Below are 21,592 nucleotides of genomic sequence, written 5' to 3'. Positions count from 1 at the left end.
ATATTGTGTATTTCTATCTCATTCCTGCATTACCCTGACCTAATATCCTCCCTGACTGACAAGTACATGTGTGATCTTCCCCATATTCAACTCTTTTCAGGAACATGGGAATGCCCCGACATCCAGGACATTGCAGCAAAAAATAGAGAGACGTGAAACCACTAACTCCTCCACATTCCCAGGGAGCCAAGGTGCGGCTGGGGCCATCAGCTGTGCGCGATAGCAACACTTAGCGGAAATGATTCCCCATGTCTGCCAGCTGTGAGCGCTCTGAAAGCAAATGACACTGGGTAATTATCTATTTTACCTTCTAATTATAACATATCAACCTCCCTGTATTTCTATCCAGAAATGAGAATTGTAAAGATTAGACACTCATGTCAGCCTCAACGACAAGACAATTCTCTGACAGCGCTACTCACTCAGATCTACTTTATATGTATGAAAAGTATTGGTCGAGGTCTTTCAAATATCCATTCATATGGTTTAGTTTCAACTTCTCCCACTCAGAAGTGATTCCATGTTTTATATATGATTTCAACTTGCATACCAAGGGGCTGATTCAGAGCCACTCGCAAGCAGCTCGATGTTACCCCACTGCGCAAGCGCGAGACCCGTCCAGCGACTACAGCTCAGACGCTACGGGTCTCGCTACAAGACGCGGCGGCTGTCGATGGTGAGTGACAGCTCGCCCCGTTTTGTAGGCGGAGAGGGGGGGTGGCTGCACAAATGCAGGCGTTCCCTTAGGAACGCCTGGCGTTTGTGGGCGGCCCTACTGACATCACTAGTGATGTATTAGTAGTGTATCACTAGTGATCTATTAGAGCAGGAAGTCCACTTGGGCTTGCGGGAGCCGAGACCCTACCACAGGGTCTCGTCGCAAGCCCGATGGTCGCGATAATCCCGACGGACTCCCGACCGCTCACCCACAGCTTTGCGAGCGGGCTGGAGAAAAAACAAAACACGCCCTGATTCAGAGCGAGCGCTCACCAGCAGCGAGCGGCTCTGAATCAGGCCCAAAGGGCTGTACTTATCATTGGTGGCTGGTGGGTGCCGGTGACTATCATTATGCATCACTGCATATAACAGCAATACATAATTTAGCACTGACGCTATTTACCATGCCGGGCTGGTAAAAACACCTCCTCGGCAAGCATCTGCTCCTTTTCTCCCACACCCTAATGCACGGGAATTTGATGCGCATGCTCGGTTTATGGGCCTGATTCAGAGCTGAACGCTCTGAATCAGGGCCCTCCTCCCTGAAAATGGAGCGGCCTCCTGGCCGCTCGCATAGCTGTGGGTGACCTCCCACAGCATATGCGAGCGGCCAAAAAGATGGTCACGATGGTCTTGACCATCGCGGCCATCGGACTTGCGACGGAGACCCTGCGGCAGGGTCTCCCTGCCGCAAGCCCTGGAGTGATTTTGGCTCTGTCAGAGCCAAAATCACTCCCACTGACATCACTAGTGATGTCAGTGGGGCCGGCCTCAGACGGTAGGCGTTCCCATGGGAACGCCTCCATCTGGGCAGCAACGCCCCCGGCACGCCCACCAAAGGGGGCATGCTGTCAATCAACATCGACAACACGCCCCCTTTGGTGTGAGACCCGAAGCGATGGTGAGCCCGTCGCTCGCCGGGTCTCGCGCATGCGCACGACGGAGCTCCCTCCGTCGTGCGCATGCGCAGTGGGGAACATCGACCCGCTTGCGAGCGTACTGCCGCTCGCGAGCGGGTCTGAATGACCCCCTATGTCCGCGGATAAACATAGGGCCTGACACAATGCTAATATTCACGCAAATGGTCGATGTTTTTTAACTGCACATGCATCTAAGTAGCTAAAAGATCTCACAGCGCACGTGTCCCACGGAGTGTAACGTATAGAGTCGCAGCAGCTATAGAAACACATGGTCTTAGAAATGTATTGGAAATGTATTGGGCGTTCTTGTGGGTTACTAGGAGCTGGCTATTCAGACGCACGTAGATGCACCGTCTTGTGGGCGTGTGATGCCAGTGTTGTATAGCTGGTTCCAAACTGAGAAGCTTAATCGCTTACCTTGGAGGCCGGACTCTGCTGGAGAGTCTGCACCTAGCATGGGGCTGGTGCAAGAATTGCTTGTGCGTCCAGTAGTTGCGTCTAAGGATGCACAAAGTGGTGGTCTCAGGCCTAGCAGAGTCAGACGCACGGCTGTGCACCAGGGGAAGGGCTTTTACTAGCATTAGCATGAAGTCGCAGACGTGACTTTGGCAAACGCCGCTATAACAGTCACAGCAGCATGTGACTTGGTGATCTGACCCTGAGGAGGTTTCAGTGAAGCCTCTATGGCTTTGCTGGACTCCATTGACAATTAAAACTTACACCATGCTGAGATGGGGTTAGTTTGCATTTGGCTGATATAGGAATTTCTCACAGAGCTCTATGGAGAAGGTAGTAAACTTTGGTAACAAGGTAAATGATGCAAAAATCTCTGATTAATCCTTTGTTAAATAGCAAAAAGTTTTTTTTGCTCTTCATAAATAAGCCCCCAAAATCCTACACGTGTGTTTTAGAGACAGTTCTCATAGTGACCACGCAGGCTGTCAGATCCTGACTGTAGCCCGGAAGTCAGTGGAGAAGGAGAGGAGAATGCAGCTGCTCAATCCATACATACTTCTGTACTAAGGAGTATAGCGGATATGCCATAGGGTGTACACTGGTGGTGGGCGAGTTTTACTGCAGCTTGTCATGGGATGTAATGGTGCCACCTACGTCTATGGAGCCATCTGCTGGGTTTCTGGGATCATTTCCTTTCATTCCTATAGTCGCCAAGTGTCAGTACTGTGCAGAGACAGTCCCAGGTTTTACTAATATGTCCAGAAAGATTGATTTCCCAAACATAGCCTTAGTTTTTTCTTTATAATAACCAAATGAATATGAGTTTATCTCTTATTAATTATATTGGATACATTTAAATTCTATTCATATGTTGGCATTGGAAAGCAATGTATTTATACATTAGCTGTAATCTGCGGTTAGCGGGTTACTAATTGTAACAGCGTTACGTATTCCAGGTGGGTGACAGTATGTTCTATAAGCTCAGTGGCAAACGGAGGATTTTGAAAGGGGGGTTTCCAAATCCTTGGTTACCGAACCAATGAAAAAACATCTAGCCACAAATAGATAGATAGATAAATAGATATGAGATAGATAGATAGAGCTTACACAGGATTTAGGACCACTACAGTAGAATATACCACTCAGCCTATAACAGGGTACACACACACCTCTATCACTAAAAAACATGAATGCAGCAGGCAAATAAATACAGCCAGCATGATTTATTAAAGACCCCCTCCCCCCCAGTAGTGGTCCCCCCTTTGCAGTGCCCCCAGTAGTAGTCCCCCTTGTGCAGTGGCCCCAGTAGTACCCCTTATAGAGTGCACCCAGTAGTAGTCCCCCCTATGCAGTATCCCCAGTAGTAGTCCCCCCTTTGCAGTGCCCCCAGTAGTGGTCCCCCCTATGCAGTGCCCCTTATACAGTGCCCTCAGTAGTAGTCCCCCTTATGCAGTGCCCCTTATATAGTGCTTTCAGTAGTAGTCCACGCTATGCAGTGCCCCCAGTAGTACCCCTTATATAGTGTACCAAGTAGTCCCCCAGAACGGGTCACCCCCTATTCAGTGCCCCCAATAGCGGCCTCCCCTATACAGTGCCCCCAGTAACAGCTACCCCTCTATACAGTGCTCCCAGTAGCCCAGTAGTGGCCCCCCCTATACAGTGCCCCCAGTAGAGCCCCCTCCCTATGCAGTGTCAGTGCTTGTGCCCCTTACATATACACACACAAAAAAAACAACTTACCTGAATCCCCGCTCCTGTCCGCTCCTCCTGGCCTGCTCTGCACTATGGGAGAGACCTCTCTCCCATCACCCGATGCGGGGGAAGCCGGAAGGCGGAGCTCATGAGTGAGCTCCAGCCGGCTCCCTCCTTGGACGCAGCAGCTAATGAGAGTATGTCTGACTCTCATTGGCTGCTAAAATAAACACACTGCTGCCGGGTAGTATGAGCGTACTACCCGGTGTCGGCGGCGGTGTGTTTGTTAGTGTGTAGTGCGAACCGCACTCACTGCGGTCCACACTACACTATCGGCGGGCAGGGTAGGTTTCTGGATACTCAGAAACCCCCCCTCCATGTGTGCCTAGAGCTCTGACTTTGATTGTGCGGCACCTGTGTTACCTGCTTTGTTGGTATATGAGCAGTGCAGTTTAGAGTTATCTGACACATAAAGCACTAGCAAAATGTAAACAGTTATGGGATTTATTATTATTAACTTTTATAATTGTTGCGCCACCAGGGGCCATTCAAATGTTTTGGGTGCCATGATAATTAATGGGTGCCCAATGTAGCAATACAATTGTTTTGGGCGCTGCGATAATTAATGGGTACCCAATGTAGCAATACAATTGTTCTGGGTGCCCATTAATTATTGCGCCTAATTAGACAGAGTTTAGCCGCGATCCGGTCTAAAGTCCTGGTTAGTTATTTGTGTAAATCTAATATACAGTCAGGTGCATAAATATTGGGACATTGTCAGAATTTTCATATTTTGGCCTCTATTCACCACCACAATGGCTTTGAAATGAACAAACAAGATGTGCTTTAACTGCAGACTTTCAGATTTAATTTGAGGGTAATTACATCCAAATTGGGTGAACGGTGTAGAAATTACAACGGTTTCTATATGTGCCTCCCACTTTTTAAGGGGCCAAAAGTAATGGGACAAACTAAACAATCCTAAATCTAACTTTCACTTTTTAATACTTTGTTGCAAATCCTTTGCAGGCAATTACAACCTGAAGTCTGGAACGCATAGACATCACCAGACACTGGGTTTCATCCCTGGTGATGCTCTGCCAGGCCTCTACTGCAAATGTCTTCAGTTGCTGCTTGTTCTTGGGGAATTTTCCCTTCAGTTTTGTCTTCATCAAGTGAAATGCATGCTCAATCGAATTCAGGTCAGGGGATTGACTTGGCCATTGCATAACGTTCCACTTTTTAGCCTTAAAAACTCTTTGGTTGCTTTTTTGCAGTATGCTTCGGGTTATTGTCCATCTGCACTGTGAAGCGCCGTCCAATGAGTTCTGAAGCATTTGACTAAATCTGAGCATATAATATTGCCCGAAACACTTCAGAATTCATTCTGCTGCTTTTGTCAGCAGTCACATCATTAATAAATACAAGGGATCCAGTTCCATTGGCAGCCATACATGCCCACGCCATGACACTACCACCACCATGCTTCACTGATGAGGTGGTATGTTTTGGATCATGAGCAGTTCCTTTCATTCTCCATACTCTTCTCTTCCCATCACTCTGGTACAAGTTGATCTTTGTCTCATCTGTCCATAGGATGTTGTTCCAGAACTGTAATGGCTTTTTTAGATGTTGTTTGGCAAACTCTTATCTGGTCTTCCTGTTTTTGAGGCTCACTAATGGTTTACATCTTGTGGTGAACCCTCTATATTCACTCTTGTGAAGTCTTCTCTTGATTGTTGACTTTGACACATATACACCTACCTCCTGGAGAGTGTTCTTGATTTGGCCAACTGTTGTGAAGGGGTTTTTCTTCTCCAGGGAAATAATTCTTCTGTCATCCACCACAGTTGTTTTCCGTGGTCTTCCGGGTCTTTTGGTGTTGCTGAGCTCTCCGGTGCGTTCTTTCTTTTTAAGAATGTTCCAAACAGTTGATTTGGCCACACCAAATGTTTTTGCTATCTCTCTGATGGATTTGTTTTGATTTTTTCAGCCTAATGATGGCTTGCTTCACTGATATTGACAGCTCTTTGGATCTCATATTGAGAGTCGACAGCAACTGATTCCAAATGCAAATGTCACACCTAGAATCAACTCCAGACCTTTTACCTGCTTAATTGATAATGAAATAATGAGGGAATAGCCCACACCTGTCCATGAAATAGCTTTTGAGTTGATAGTCCCATTACTTTTGGCCCCTTAAAAAGTGGGAGACACATATAGAAACCGTTGTAATTCCTACACCGTTCACCTGATTTGGATGTAATTACCCTCAAATTAAATCTGAGAGTCTGCAGTTAAAGCACATCTTGTTGTTTCATTTCAAAACCATTGTGGTGGTGAATAGAGGCCAAAATATGAAAATTCTGTCAATGTCCCAATATTTATGCACCTGACTGTATATTAGATTATAGACAGCACCTGAGTTGTACAAAAAAAAATTCTTTCAGAGTATGTCTTTTTTTTCACAAAAAGAAAAATCATTTAAAAATGCATACAGTGCATCCGGAAACTATTCACAATGCGTCACTTTTTCCACATTTTGTTATGTTACTGCCTTACTCCAAAATGGAATAAATTCATTTTTGGCCTCAAAATTCTACACACAATACCCCATAATGACAACATGTAAAAAGTTTTTTTGTCATTTTTGCAAATTTAAGAAAAAAAACAAAACACTAAAGCTGCATACACACACAACGATTTTTTTAATGAACGATTTGAGTAAACGATTTTTTCCCTTGAAAAAATTTACTAAAATCGTTTACTAAAGTTGTTCATTTACTAAATGTCATGAACGATTTTTATGAACTACAAACGATTTTTGCATATTCCCTTAATGAAAATGGTTGAGTTGACAAGTCTGACTGAACGACAAACTACAAACGTGAACGCGCATGAACGATAATCGTTCATCGTTTGACTCAGAAAGTGAACGATTTTTGCCATCAATTATCGTTAAACGATATCGTTTAACGATAATCATTAAAAAAATCGTTGTGTGTGTATGCAGCTTAAGAAATCACATGTACATAAGTATTCACAGTCTTTGCTGTGAAGCTCAAAATTGAGCTCAGGTGCATCCTGTTTCCACTGATCATCCTTGAGATGTTCCTACAGCTTAATTGGAGTCCACCTGTGGTAAATTCAGTTGATTGGACATGATTTTGAAAGGCATACACCTGTCTATATAAGGTCCCACACTTGACTATGCATGTCAGAGCACAAACCAAGCATGAAGTCCATTGTTTGTAGACCTCCGAGACAGGATTGTCTCGAAGCACAAATCTGGGGAAAGGTACAGAAAAATATCTGCTGCTTTGAAGGTCCCAATGAGCACTGTGGCCTCCATCATCCGTAAGTTCGGAACCATCAGGACTCTTCCTAGAGTTGGCCGGCCGTCTAAACTGAGCGATCGGGGGGAGAAGGGCCCAGGTCAAGGAGGTAACCAAGAACCCTATAGTCACTCTGTCAGAGCTACAGCATTCTGGAGAGAGGAGAACCTTCCAGAAGGACAACCATCTCTGCAGCAATCCACCAATAATGCCTGTATGGAAGAGTGGCCAGACGGAAGCCACTCCTTAGTAAAAAGCACATGGCAGCCCGCCAGGAGTTTGCCAAAATGCACCTGAAGGACTCTCAGACCACGATGAGACAAATATTGAACTCTTTGGCATCAATGCCAGGTGTTATGTTTAGAGGACACCAGGCACCGCTCATCACCATGCCAATACCATCCCTACGGGAAGCATGGTAGTGTCAGCATGATGCTGTGGGGATGTTTTTCAGCGGCAGGAACTGGTAGACTATTTAGGATAGAGGGAAAGATGAATGCAGCAGTGTACAGAGACATCCTGGATGAAAACCTGCTCCAGAGCGCTCTCGACCTCAGACTGGGGCGACGGTCATCTTTCAGCAGGACAATGACCCTAAGCACACAGCCAAGATATCAAAGGAGTGACTTCAGGACAACTCTGTGAATGTCCTTAAATGGCCCAGCCAGAGCCCAGATTTGAATCCAATTGAACATCTCTGGAGAGATCTGAAAATGGCTGTGCACTGACACTTCCCATCTAACCTGATGGGGCTTGAGAGGTGCTGCAAAGAGGAATGGGCGAAACTGCCCAAAGATAGGTGTGCCAAGCTTGTGGCATAATATCCACAAAGACTTAAGACTGTAATTGCTGCCAAAGGTGCATCAACATAGTATTGAGTAAAGGCTGTGAATACTTATATACATGTGATTTCTTACTTTTTGTTTTTTTTTATTCAATCTCAAAAAAACTTTTTACACATTGTCATTATGGGATATTGGGCCTGATTCAGAGCCGGACGCAATTAGCGCTCGCTCGTCCAGAAAATAGGGGTGGCTATTCCAATGAACCGTTCGCCCTTTGCGGTCTGTTCACGCCTCTAGGTCTGAACGAGCGAACAAAACTTGTGGTCGTTTTTTGGAAAAATACGCCCCCTGGCCGCTCGCATCCTACGTCATGTCCGCTATTTATTAGATTAATCGAGTACATCGACCAGCGTATGAACTGCTCGCTATTCTTGTGGTTGGTTTTTGCTACCACAATCTTGCGAGCAGTTCTGGCTATAAAATAACCCAGTGACGTGGTCAATGACGCTCCTGTATTAATTATGCACACCCTTAAAACGCCCGTTTTGACCTTTAAGCACGCCTGCGTTCGGATCTCCACTCCCAGTTTTCAAGCACCTTCCCCTGTTACCACCCACATACGCCTCCTCCTGTCACTCAAAATAGCAGGCATTCGCTATTTAGCGAACAAACGATTTTCGGCCGCACTGACTGGTTCGCTCATGCGTATTACGATCCGTACGCATGCGCAGTTGGGCAAACATCGCTCTGAACGAACGAGCGGCCGCTTACGAGCGGCTCTGAATCAGGCCCTTTGTGTGTAGAATTTTGAGGACAAAAATTAATTTATTCCATTTTGGAATAAGGCTGTAACATAACAAAATGTGGAAAAAGTGACGCATTGTGAGTACTTTCCGGATGCACTGTACATACCAATGACCACCATATAGAGCAAACAGCCATCATCCCACCATTACTAGCCATGTTTCACATAGAAAATTATCTCCCAAATGCCAATCATATAGTACACAGAAAACCTCCCTGTGTCAGTGATATATTACACAAATATTCCCCCATCATATTGAGGTTCATACCATACATAGAAGAGCTTAGTACCCATGAGCCTGGCACAGATGGAGTGGTGCTGTATATTATTTCAAGGGCACCTGGTGACTCTACAGTCACTTGTAGTAGTCAGCGCATGGATTCTTGCAGCCTGTAAAATGGGATGATGTTGCGTACAGAGGGCTGTTGATTGTGGTTACACAGTGTTATATGGTGTTGTCATTAAGTAATTCAAGCTGTATTTAAAATATATCATGAAACTCTAATTTTACATATATTGCATATATTGTATGGTGTCCGGATGGGAGATCTATAGTGGCCAGATAGACAGACAATAGGTTGATGGTCAACAGGCAATAAGTAAACAGGGTCAAATAGTCGACACAAAAAAGATCGACACATTTTTACATGAGGGTTAGGTTGAGAGTTAGGTTTAGGGTAATGGTTAGGCACTTGGTGGAGAGTTAGGCTTTGGAAGGGGACGGTTAGGCACTAGGGGAAGGGTAAGGGTTAGACGCTAGGGGGAGGGTTAGGTACCAGGGTTAGGCACCAGGGGGTGAGTTAGGGTAAGGCTCATGGGGAGGGTTATAGGCACCAGGGGGAGGGCAGGGCTTAGGCACTGGGGGAGGGTTAGGGTTAGGCACTAGGGGGAGGGTTAAAGTTAGACACTAGGGGGAGGGTTAAGGCTAAACAGTAGATGGAGGGTTAGGGTTAGGCACTAGGGGGAGAGTTAGGGTTAGGCACCAGGGAGAGGGTTCGGATTAGGCACTAGGGTAAGGGTTATGCACTAGGGGGAAGGGTTAGCTAACAGGGGGAGGGTTCGGATTAGGCACTAGGGTAAGGGTTAGGCACTAGGGGGGAGGGTTAGATACCAGGGAGCGGGTTCAGATTAGGCACTAGGGTAAGGGTTAGGCACTAGGGGGGAGTGTTAGATAACAGGGGGAGGGTTCGGATTAGGCACTAGGGTAAGGGTTATGCACTAGAGGGGAGGGTTAGATACCAGGGGGAGGGTTCAGATTAGGCACTAGGGTAAGGGTTAGGCACTATGGGGGAGGGTTAGATACCAGGGGGAGGGGTCGGATTAGGCACTAGGGTAAGGGTTAGGCGCTAGGGGGAGGGTTAGATACCAGGGGGAGGGTTCGGATTAGGCACTAGGGTAAGGGTTAGGCACTAGGGGGGAAGGGGTAGATACAAGGAGGAGGGTTTCGGATTAGGCACTAGAGTAAGGGTTAGGCACTAGGGGGGAGGGTTAGATACCAGGAGGAGGGTTCAGATTAGGCACTAGGGTAAGGGTTAGGCACTGGGGTGAGGGTTAGATACCAGGGGGAGGGTTCGGATTAGGCACTAGGGTAAGGGCTAGGCGCTAGGGGGGGAGCGTTAGATACCAGGGGGAGGGTTCGGATTAGGCACTAGGGTATGGGTTAGGCACTAGGGGGGGAGGGTTAGATACAAGGAGGAGGGTTCGGATTAGGCACTAGAGTAAGGGTTAGGCACTATGGGGGAGGGTTAGATACCTGGGGGAGGGTTCGGATTAGGCACTATTGTAAGGGTTAGGCACTGGGGGGAGGGTTTGATACCAAGAGGAGGGTTCGGATTAGGCACTAGGGTAAGGGTTAGGCACTGGGGGGAGGGTTTGATACCAAGAGGAGGGTTCGGATTAGGCACTAAGGTAAGGGTTAGGCACTGGGGGGAGGGTTAGATACCAGGGGGAGGGTTCGGATTAGGCACTAGGGTAAGGGTTAGGCACTATGAGGGAGGGTTAGATACCAGGGGGAGGGTTCGGATTAGGCACTAGGGTAAGGGTTAGGCGCTAGGGGGGAAGGTTAGATACCAGGGGGACACTGTCGATCTTTTATACCTCACCTATCTTGTATATTTCATATAAGTTGTACTTCAAGGCTTGATTCAGAGTTAGGAGCAAATTTAAAAAAAAAGGAGCAACATAGAAGCAATATGTTCCTACAACAAACCACGTTGCAATTTAAGGAGTTATATTTTTGCATGCAGGAGAAATGCTGTCTGCTTTTGCATGTAGTGAACACATAGTGGGCTGCTTTGTTTTTAACGCTGAAATTAAGAATTAAATTAGGACTACCCCCTTTCAGATTCTCTTTGTACATTATTAATCTACCCCACCTGCAGTTAAATATGGCTGTGCCAAGGTGCATATTGCTCCTTTTTTAGCCTTTTTTCACTTTCTCTTACCGCTGAATGAGGCGCTCAGTGTACGATGTATGCTGTCATGAGAAAGCATTTAGCTTGTGTAATTATTATTCCTCATTTATATTCCACCAACATATTCACAGTAATAATCTTATGCAGGGACGTTATTGCTATTAACATTATTGTTAACATTTATGTCTTTATGTCTTTGAACTATAACAGGGGTTCCCAACCACGGTCCTCAAGGCACACTAACAGTCCAGGTTTTAAGGATAACCGTACTTGAGCACAGGTATCGTAATTAGTACCTCAGTTATTTTGATTTAACCGTCTGTTCTCAAGCATGGATATCATTAAAACCTGGACTGTTAGTGTGCCTTGAGTACCGAGGTTGGGAAACACTGAACTATAGGATGAAACCTGATCACTCAGAGGAAACTCAGGCAAACATGGAACCACCCTGCAGATAGCGCAGTTTATGCCTTATCAGTTAGTGTAAGCCATTTTGGGGTATGCGGTCTAGTTATATCTCATTCGCTTGTGTAATTCATGAGTGTCCCGGTTTAAAGGGATAGTCTGGTAAGCCTAGCTATAGGCAAATTATAAAGTAAGTTTGTCCTCTCTGCTACAATACGTTACATGGAATAGCTGTAGATAAGATCCAACCCCTATGCTCACACACCTCTGTCTTATAGACATGTCCCTAGCAATGTCCTTGGCATTCAATACAGTTAAATTGTACAAAATTGATTTTTATTTTCAGTATGTACAGAAATCTCAGTATCTATTCATCCTCGTTATGATGAGTTCTATTTAATGTGTATTACAATCAAGGGAAACATTGTATTTTTCTGTTCATACACAGTGTATAGGTAGACCTGAACTGACCTGGTAACATGTCCCGCACACGGGTCATGGCTTATGAGAACAAGATTGCCAGGACAGCAAACCAGCCAAATGTTTAAGGATATTGCAGCAGATATTTTTCAGTTCCTGTCTATTCCAGCTACTGCGAGTGCTACTATATATGTACCTGAAATGTTGTTTAAGCCCAAGGTGATAGTTACTACAGGATAGATCAACACTATGCACTTGCTTTTTAGTTACAATAATTCTCTATTGTAAATGGCATAGATCATTGTGACACTATTTTACTAACATGACTGTGAACTACCTATCTAGGTGAGAGAGATGAACGCAGTGTCGATTCCATACGCAGATCGAGCGATTGCATCGCGCATGTGTATAAGCCGCACTGCGCATGTCCTCTGCGATCGCATTGCGATTACGGACGCACTTAGGAATACATGGCACAGTGATTGACAGGTTGTCAGCGTTTGGGGGTGGTCAGAACAACGCAGGCGTGTCTGACCATTTAAACGCCATTACGTGGGCGTGCATAAGTTAGCCCTTGCAATCTTCTACACAGCATGAGAGCCCTCTGCATGAGAGGAATGCTGCCGATTCTGCGGCTGGTCAGACCTGCTGCAAGGACAAGATGGCCGCTCGATCTGCGTCGATGTTACCAATATTCACGCAGGTATGCGTCGTCGCACGCAGATAAGAAGGCAGCAGTGGGCGTCTTTATGCTCAGGTGATCTTTGCAAACATTAGCATATCAGAAAACACAGCTGCGATCGCATTAACGTCCATCTCTGAATCAGACCCACAATGAGCCACTGGCCTCTTACACTCTACCATTATTACTCTTACTCTCTTACATTACTGTTACTCTTGTCTGTGATTTGCTTGTGGTTGTGATTTAAGGGGTTACCCACTATGGGGGTAATGTAATAGGTTCCATGATTACGGTACCAGCGTGATTTTGGCGAGATTGCTGCTAAATTTAAAGCGGTAATCAGTTATTAGGCAAAACCAGGCATATAACTTATTGCCGCTTTAAATTTCACTGCGAACTCGCCGAAATAGCGCTGGTTCCATAGTCTCGGAATGACTGTGATATTCCAGATTGTCATGCAGCAAAAATCTTTGCTGCTGTGTTTGTCCACCAGTGATCGTAACATTGCTGCTATTTTATAACACAATCCAGCATACTGTGGGCCTGATTCAGAGCCGCTCGCAAGCGGCCCGATGGTATGCGTACGCGCATGCACACGCTTCGTTCTGTGCGTGCGCGAACTACTCTGTACGATCGCAGCCCACTCGCTCGCCCAGCAAAGACAGCCCAGTGAAATGAGTGACAGGAGAGGCCGTTTGTGGGTGGTAACAGGGGGCAGGACACTAATAACGGGGGAGTGGAGGTGCGAACGCAGGCGTGCCTGGGTGTTTCCACGCCGTTTTAAAGGCGTGCATAATTAACAGGCAGCGTCACAGTACACGTCACATGCTTGGTTTTTACACTGAAGTCCTCGCATTGCTTGCGGTAGGGTAAGGCAACCACAAGCGCTGCGATCGCGTCTGATGGTGCTCGATGTGCCAATGTTTTAAAACACTTCCCGGAGATGACGTGCACTAGTGGGCGTCTCTACATACGCTAGTGGGTGTCTGCACACACAGAGCGATCGCTCGCACCGCCAAAGTGGGTGTGCTTATGCCTTGGCGAGCGAGCGCTTCCCATGGCGTCACTTTGAAAAATTTGCATACACTGGATGCGAGCGATCGCATCTTGCGAGCAGCTCTGAATCAGGTCCTGTATCCAGTATTCTGCCCCTGGTAGCTGATGCAGCACCTGATTGAACAGGAGCCTCAGTTAGTCCAGTTAGGTCCCTTATCTTCTGTGCAAACTGTTAAGGACATTCAGCTCTGTGTAAGCCTCTATTAGAATTATGTTACAGTCTGCGAGATGCAGGCATGGGCGAGATTCCCATGAGTCTGCCTGCAGTTTTAAGGCAGCAGTCATTTAAAAGGCAAAACTAGCTTGGCTTTGCATTTTAAATGATTGCCTCTTTAAAAATAAGGGCAGAGTCACAGAGATTGCATCCGTACCTGCATCTTGCCGTCAATTTAATAAGCGCCTATGCCTCTAAACAACAAAGCTCAACCTCTCTGTCCATTAAGATCTGTCCTTCTCCAGCAGCAGACCAAAGGACATTCCAGCCTAAATAATGGGGATATGCTCTGTGACAAGGTATATATGTACCTGCATAGAAGTTACATTGAAGCATTTTCAGCAGTATAACTGGCCAATGTACTAGTCAGCTCCTTCCTTGTTCTTCTGAACAGATTTAATCCGCTTTGCTCCCCTATCACTCCTCAGATCAGTTTGCGATAATCTCTGAGAGTGAATGCCCTGATTATCCCCATTCATGCCAGAGACTGCTGCTTGATACTCTCCTATGTGCAGTATCTCAGCTAACGCCAGCTAGGAAACAGCTGATCAGAGGGGAAAAGGGATCTGGATTAAAACATTTTTTATATTAAGCTTCCTTAAAGGAGAGCAAGAAAACTAGTGCTCCGTATTGTAGTTTACAGCAAAGTAATGTATGCAGCTCTACAATTCTATTGGTTGTCAGAAGAATCTTCATAGCCAGAATATTATAGTAGCTAAAGGTGCCTACACACTTAGCGATATTTTACACGATTTGCCCGATTCCGACACATCGTGATGACAAATCGTGTAAAATATGCCAAAATCGTGCATTCCCGCAGGTCGCACATCGCATCTTCTGATCTGCCGTGCTGTAGGGCAGTTCTGACAATCTCAGTCACAATGCACTGGAATAGGTAGGAGGCACGATAGATCGTTTGTCACATTGCACAGTTTTTAACACCAAATTCTGCCCACGACTGTCGGGGAGCTGCTGGGGAGAGTTCAAGGGGAAATCGGACACAATGTCGGATCGTGAGCACATCGCCAAGTGTGTAGGCACCTTAAGACTTAGCAAAGCAACTTCAGTGTATGGGTTTAGTTTGCTACTCTTAGAATTCAATTGCCATATGTGATAGCGAGGGGACCTAAAAGAAAAGGAAAGCGTAAATAATAGGAAAACATAAAATGTGGGGATATTTATAATAATAGTGACATACTTCCCATCCATCCTGGTTTTGGCAGGACAATCCCGCGGGGAGAGGAGAAGGTTGGGAGGAAGTTCTCTCACTGCAGAGCAGGGGTGAGTGGGTTGCACGGAGCATTGGAATACTATGGAGAGAGGCTAGGGGGCAGCCCCAAGGGACAGGTAATAGGGGAGTGATGTGAGGCCACACCATATTTTTTGATGCACATATACTACATCCCGACTCCCTGGTCCCAAATGGTATGTAGTGCCCTACGGCATGGGTGAGGCTACAATCATTAGATAGCACAAATTGGCATCTTTGCTTTGAATGCCCTATTAAAATGGTTGGTAATGGTTAATTGACAGGAGAGGAGTACACCCTAATAACAAACAAGGACCCAAGGTAACAAGGCAAGGACAGATTGTATCAGCGGGCACACAGTGACTAGGGCCCAGTACACATGTCCCCATTGTACCCACCGCCAGGCCTCCCTTAGTCATTCCTTTTATCAATTATAGAACTGTAATGGAGATCATTCCTAGCTGTGTGCCATCACCAAGGTTAAAGTAGGGTGGAATCCCAGCCTCATTGCACAGTTTACCTGCCCCGAATCCTTACCCTCCCGCTAGGTTAGAAAGCTCTCCGGCCAGTCATTATTTGTTTTTCTGCATTTAGTGTGAGACCGTGTGACATGATGTTAGTACATTATCCAGTGCGCGGAAATGAACAGCTCACCCCCCCCCCCACTGACCTGTTCTCTGACTGACACCAAACTCTTCCCACGTCTGACCTGGTGTGGAATCCACAGGGAGGTGTGTGAGCTGTATGTGAGTTGCTTTCTCATAGCTCAGTAAGACAGACATTACTATGAGACAAGAAGGTCTGCAATAACGTAATAGCCTGGCCTGTGTGTCTTATCATTCACAAGGATTAAGGACCTGATCCAGACCCGCTCGCTAGGATGCGTTCGCTCGTAGCTGGTCGATTTTCGCAATCAGCGCATGCGTACACATCGCAGTGCGCATGCGCGAACCAGTGCGAGAGATCGGGAATCGTTCGCTCGCTGCACATAGACAGCCCAGCAGAGTGAGTGACAGGAGAAGCCGTCTGTGGGTGGTGACAGGGGCTAGCTATTAACAATGGGGGAGTGGAGGCGGGAACGCAGGCGTATCTGAGCGTCTTAACTTCGTGTCAGAGGCGTGCATAATTAACAGGCAGCGTCATAGTACACGTCACCTGGTTGTATTTCACACTGAAGTGATCGCAGTGCTTGCGGTAGGGTATAGTCAACCTCAAGCACTGCGTTCGCTTCTGATGGTACCCGATGTACCGATGGTTGCATACACTTTTTGGAGATGACGTGCGCAAGTGGGCATCTTAAGACTGGCTGGTGGGCGCCTGCATACACAAAGCGATCGCACGACAAGACATAGTGGGCGTGCTTATGCCTTGCCATGCGATCGCCTGCCTTGCTGGGTGTGTGCCGGATTTGTATACACTGGGTGCGAGCGTACACATCTTAACAAGCGGGTCTGAATCGAGCCCTAAGATCTTGCAATGGAGCATCCCTGTCCAGTCAGTAGATCCTTTAGCTGTGTTTGGTAACATAGAGCTCTATGTAACATCATATACACAGCCGCAGAGCTCTGTTTTTGGACCAGAGTAGTAGTGATATATGTAATATTTAGTTATCACATACAACACAGCTCTGCTAAAAAACAGCAATTTACTCTGATGTGGCAGAGGATTTTGGTGCAGGGAGAGCACAGTGCAAATTCCACAGGTGTGGAATCTGCCCTGAATCCTCCTCTGGGGACTATCCCAGCAGACGGCCATGCAAGGCAATAGTGAGGAAGTATATATTGAGTGGGAATGCGCAGTTTTTTTCCGCCACATTTGCCTTCGTACTTAAACTACATTGTAGGTAAGTGTCTAGTTACCTAGAGCATGTCCAGGGTAAGCCATGTATATGATTTCCAGCTAGCTCCTCATTCTACACTATGGATTTATCAATATATTTGTCCCCAAAACGAGAAAAAGTTAATTCATCAATTTATTTCTGAATTGTGATTTGAAACAGAGATACGGCCAAGTGTACGTGAGGGCATACCTGTGTGATGGTATGTGTAAGTAATGCCATGTCACTACTAATACAACCTATTCAGTGTGCCAAAAGCACCTGTTATACTCCAGATGTCATAGCTGTCATGCTGTCTTTGGGCCTGATTCAGAGCTGAACGCTCTGACCAGAGCGCTCGCTCTGAATCAGGACCCTCCTACCTGTTTTTGGAGCGTCCTCACATCTTATGCGAGCGTCCATGATGATGGTCGCGATGGTCTTGACCATCGGGCTTGCGACGGAGACCCTGCGGTAGGCCGGCTTGAGACAGTAGGCTTTCCCATGGGAACGCCTCCGTCTGGCAGGCACGCCCACCAAGGGAGGCGTGCTGTCAATCAACATCGACAGCACGCCCCCTTTGGTGCGAGACCCGGAGCGATGGAGAGCCCGTCGCTATCCGGGTCTCGCGCATGCGCACGACGGAGCTCCCTCCGTCGTGCGCATGCGCGGTGGGGAAACATCGACCCGTTTGCGAGCGTCCTTTGCTCGCGAACGGGTCTGAATGACCCCCTTTGTCTGCCCGTGATCCCACTTCCCTGGGCTCATGCTGCTGTTTCCAGTACTCCTGGTAACTAATGCAGCACCTGATTAAACATGTTAACACACTTAGCGCTCGCAAGCGGGTCGATGGTGGCCCAGTGCACACGCGAGCCCCAGAGCGAGTGAGACCTTCACTCGCTCTGGAGCTCGCATCAAAACGGGGCGGCTGTGGATGTTGATCGACAGCTCGCCCCATTTTGTAGGCGGGTGGGGGGGTGGTTGAACAAACAGAGGCGTTCCCGAAGGAATGCCTGCCGTTTGTGGGCGGCCCTACTGACATCACTCGTGATGTCAGTAGTGGACTTCTGGCTGAGTGCTGAGTCCCTACCACAAGGGTCTCCTCGCAATGCCGATGGTCACCCACAGCTGTGTGAGCGGCCTGGAGACCGGTTTTAAAAAAAATGGGGACGTCCTGATTCAGAGCGAGCACACGCAAATAGCGTGCGCCTCTGAATCAGGCCCTGTGTCCGCAAACTGGACAAGATCATTCTCATGTGTGGGATACGCAGGGGGATGACAGTCCGGGAATACTGATCCATGTAATAGGTTTAGTATTAGCAGAGGGCAACATTACAGCAGCAATGGTGCTACTAAATCAGTTCCTCTCTGTCCAGCTGACCATCACTCTTTGCAGGTACCCAGACAAGCGGGTCGATGGTCGGTCAGTGCACACGCGCGAGCCCCGGAGTGAGTGAGAACTTCACTCGCGCCGGGGCTCGCTACAAAACGGGGCGGCTGTCGATGTTGATCGACAGCTCGCCCTGTCTTGTAGGCGGGGAGGGGGGGTGGCTGGACAAACGGAGGCATTCCCGAAGGAACGCCTGCCGTTTGTGGGTGGCCCTACTGACACCATTCGTGATGTCAGTAGTGAACTTCCTGCTCTATTAGAGCAGGAAGTTCACTCGGACTTGCGGGAACCGAGACCCTACCACAAGGGTCTCGTCGCAAACCCGATGGTCGCGATAATCGCAACCATCGCCAGGACACTCGCAAAAGCTGTGGGTGGTCATCTACAGCTATGCGAGCGGCTTGGAGGCTGATTTTTTTAAAAAGAAATCCCTGATTCAGAACGAGCCATCGCAAATAGCGAGAGCCTCTGAATCAGGCCCTATATCCTTTGTTCTGGGGTAAAGGGAAATTGGAACGAACATTGCGTCATTTGGACGTCTTTCATATGTGAACCCAGCCTAACAGGTTTCTATACGGTCCTGCTATCTCAGTTGTCTTTTTTGGGGGGGTCCAGGATGATTTCCACACTACTTAATGCACTTCTCCCAGGTCACATTATGTAGAAAAGTCGTGCACCCTTTTCATGAATACAGCAAATTGGCATTTCTAATTGGATCTCGCATTTCTAGGGTGCGCACATTCGTGCCATGTGTGTGAGTTTCATGAGACAAACTCGCTTTTGCAAACTTGCTCCTAATTGAATTGAGTCCACTGAGTCTCAGCGCTTCTCCTACACACCTGGAAGGAAAGTGGGACAATGCAGGTGACTGACGTCTGCGAGTCCTTCTCCTGCGCTGCTGCCAGTGCTGGGATTGGGGCTCAGTGGAAGGGGGAGGTGGGGTATATCTGTGTGACCGCTGTGTTGCGCAGGAAGAAAGCCTGGAAGACTCTGCAGTAAAGTGAGGAGTGTTGGATTCTCTCTCTGATAAATCTATGGCCCTCATTCAGAGCCACTCGCTAGCGGCAGTACGCTCGTTCCGAGCGATGTTCGCACATCTGCGCATGTGTACGGTTTTTAGTACGCATGCGCGAACCAGTCAGTGCGGCCGAAAATCGTTTGTACGCAATATAGCGAGTGCCTGCTATTTTGAGTGACAGAATGAGGCGTCTGTGGGTGGTAACAGGGGAAGGTGCTTGAAAAGGGGGAGTGGAGATCCGAACGCAGGCGTGCTTAAAGGTCAAAACGGGCGTTTTATGGGTGTGCATAATTAACATAGCAGCGTCAATGACCACGTCTTTTGATTTTTTTTAACTCAGAACTGCTCGCAAAATAGCGGTTGAAAAAACCAACCACAAGAATAGCGAGCAGTTCATATCCTGTTCGATGTACTCGATTAATCTAATAAATAGCGGACATGACGTATGGTGCGAGCGGCCAGGGGGCGTTTTTTAGAAATAAAAGAGCGTATGTTTTGCTCGCTCGTTCAGACTTAGAGGTGTGAACAGACTGCAATGTGCGAACGGATCATTTGAATAGCCACCCCTTGTTTTTGAACGAACGCAAATAGCGAACGGCTCTGAATGAGGGCCTATGTGCGGCAGTGCCTGCAGTGGATAGTGATCTGAAATTAACAGTGATAATCAGTCACTGATTGAATACAATACAGACAGTAGTATTATATTATATACTACTATTCACTGTGTGTGTGAGACACTGCTAATAAAAATGTAACTCTTTCTGTGTACTAGAACTTAATAACCTGTGTTTGTGGCCTGCCCACCCCTTATGAAGACACTGCGCAGACCTATGTTGATTGCAGGTTTGCAGATGATATCTTGTGTATATATGCACTCCGCGCACTGCGGAACTGAGCGCTGCAGGTACTGGTGATGCAGAACCGTACGCAATCCGAATGCGTCTCACAGCGGAAGATGCATTTACATATAAGCCGTGTACAGTAAATGTGTGTTCATGTAAATGCATCCTATGCAGACTTGAATTTGTCTAGATAATACAGTGTGCATCTGTTACATGGCAGGGTTCACATCCAGAATGATAATGATGACAGATGGCAACGTCACCTCGTGGAATCCCATTGGAGAATTGCTGACACACCTCCACACCTGACAGCACTGCTCTTACCTGTATGACATAATTGAGAGAATACAGGTATATGGGAGTTTCTACAGAAGGCCAGTACACAAGAGCAGGTATTCCAAATGTATATGCTTCTGTTTACATTTATTCACGCGCATGTGTGTGTGTGTGTTTCCAGGAGTGAGACAGTCCACAAACAGTAATTATTTCACTATTGCTGCCTCATTTTATTGTGTTACACTTATACCTATTTTACACCAAAGTTCCGGGTCTGATCCGGGAGTTGGAACACTGTACCAATCCGGATCAGATCCAGCACAGACCCCTTTCATATTGTGGCACCCACCCAGGATATTCCCGAGTCGGCACCGTTCACACCGGAGCCAGGTCTGCAGTGACCCAGCTCTTCCGGCATTGCAGTGGACGCTTGGAGATGACGCCATCTCCAAGCGTCACTGAAGCCGGCCAATCGGGCGCCAAGCGTGACGATCCAGGTCATCGTGACCCGGATCGCGCCGATTACACTGCAGGGTGGAATGGGTACGACCCGTGGCCAACCCTGCAAAATACCCGAGTTGGATCCCCGGGTGGATGCGATTTTTTATGTTGGTGTAAAAGGGGTATTATTAACAGGTTTAAATGTGTGTTTTTGCGTGATTTTAACCAATTTTTTTTTTACTTTTTTTTTTAATATATATATATGAATCATAATTTTTTCATATATTCCTCTCCTTTGGCAACAAATTGAAGAGAGAAAAATATATTTGTTACCATTTATGGAGCCATGATAAATGATTTTTTTTTAAATTTAGTTTTGTTTTATTATTAATGTTTTTCTGTGTAGATATTAATTAATGGTTCTATATTATAAGTTAATCAGGGTTAATTTATTATATGGTGGTATGAAACCCTTTATAGTGGTCTTTTATTTATATTTATATAAAAAAAATGTGGTTAAAAGTTATTATCCTAATGAGTATAGACCCCCCCCCCCCCCCCCCCCAAAAAAATAGGTGTAAAAAAAATCTTTTAGGAGTGGTTTTAATTTTAAATAGTGCTTTTTAATGCATAATAAGGTCGCATTTGCATATAAGTTT

General features: G+C 46.7%; 1 protein-coding gene across 1 annotated transcript in view; it reads left to right on the top strand.

Moving 5' to 3' along the window:
- Positions 1-255: 255 nt before the first annotated feature.
- BBC3 (BCL2 binding component 3) overlaps positions 256-21,592 on the top strand; it is a 116,452-nt gene continuing 95,115 nt past the window's right edge. The window contains exons 1-2 of the mRNA XM_088458105.1: positions 256-290; positions 20,437-20,608. The gene's annotated coding sequence lies outside the window, so the exon portion shown is untranslated. The remainder of the gene's footprint in view (positions 291-20,436; positions 20,609-21,592) is intronic.

This window comes from Taudactylus pleione, unplaced genomic scaffold, assembly GCF_031769625.1.
Source record: "Taudactylus pleione unplaced genomic scaffold, aTauple2 ptg000809l, whole genome shotgun sequence".
Taxonomy (NCBI): domain Eukaryota; kingdom Metazoa; phylum Chordata; class Amphibia; order Anura; family Myobatrachidae; genus Taudactylus; species Taudactylus pleione.
The sequence above is the reverse complement of the archived record's forward strand: the minus strand, read 5'-3'. Positions and strand labels throughout refer to the sequence as shown.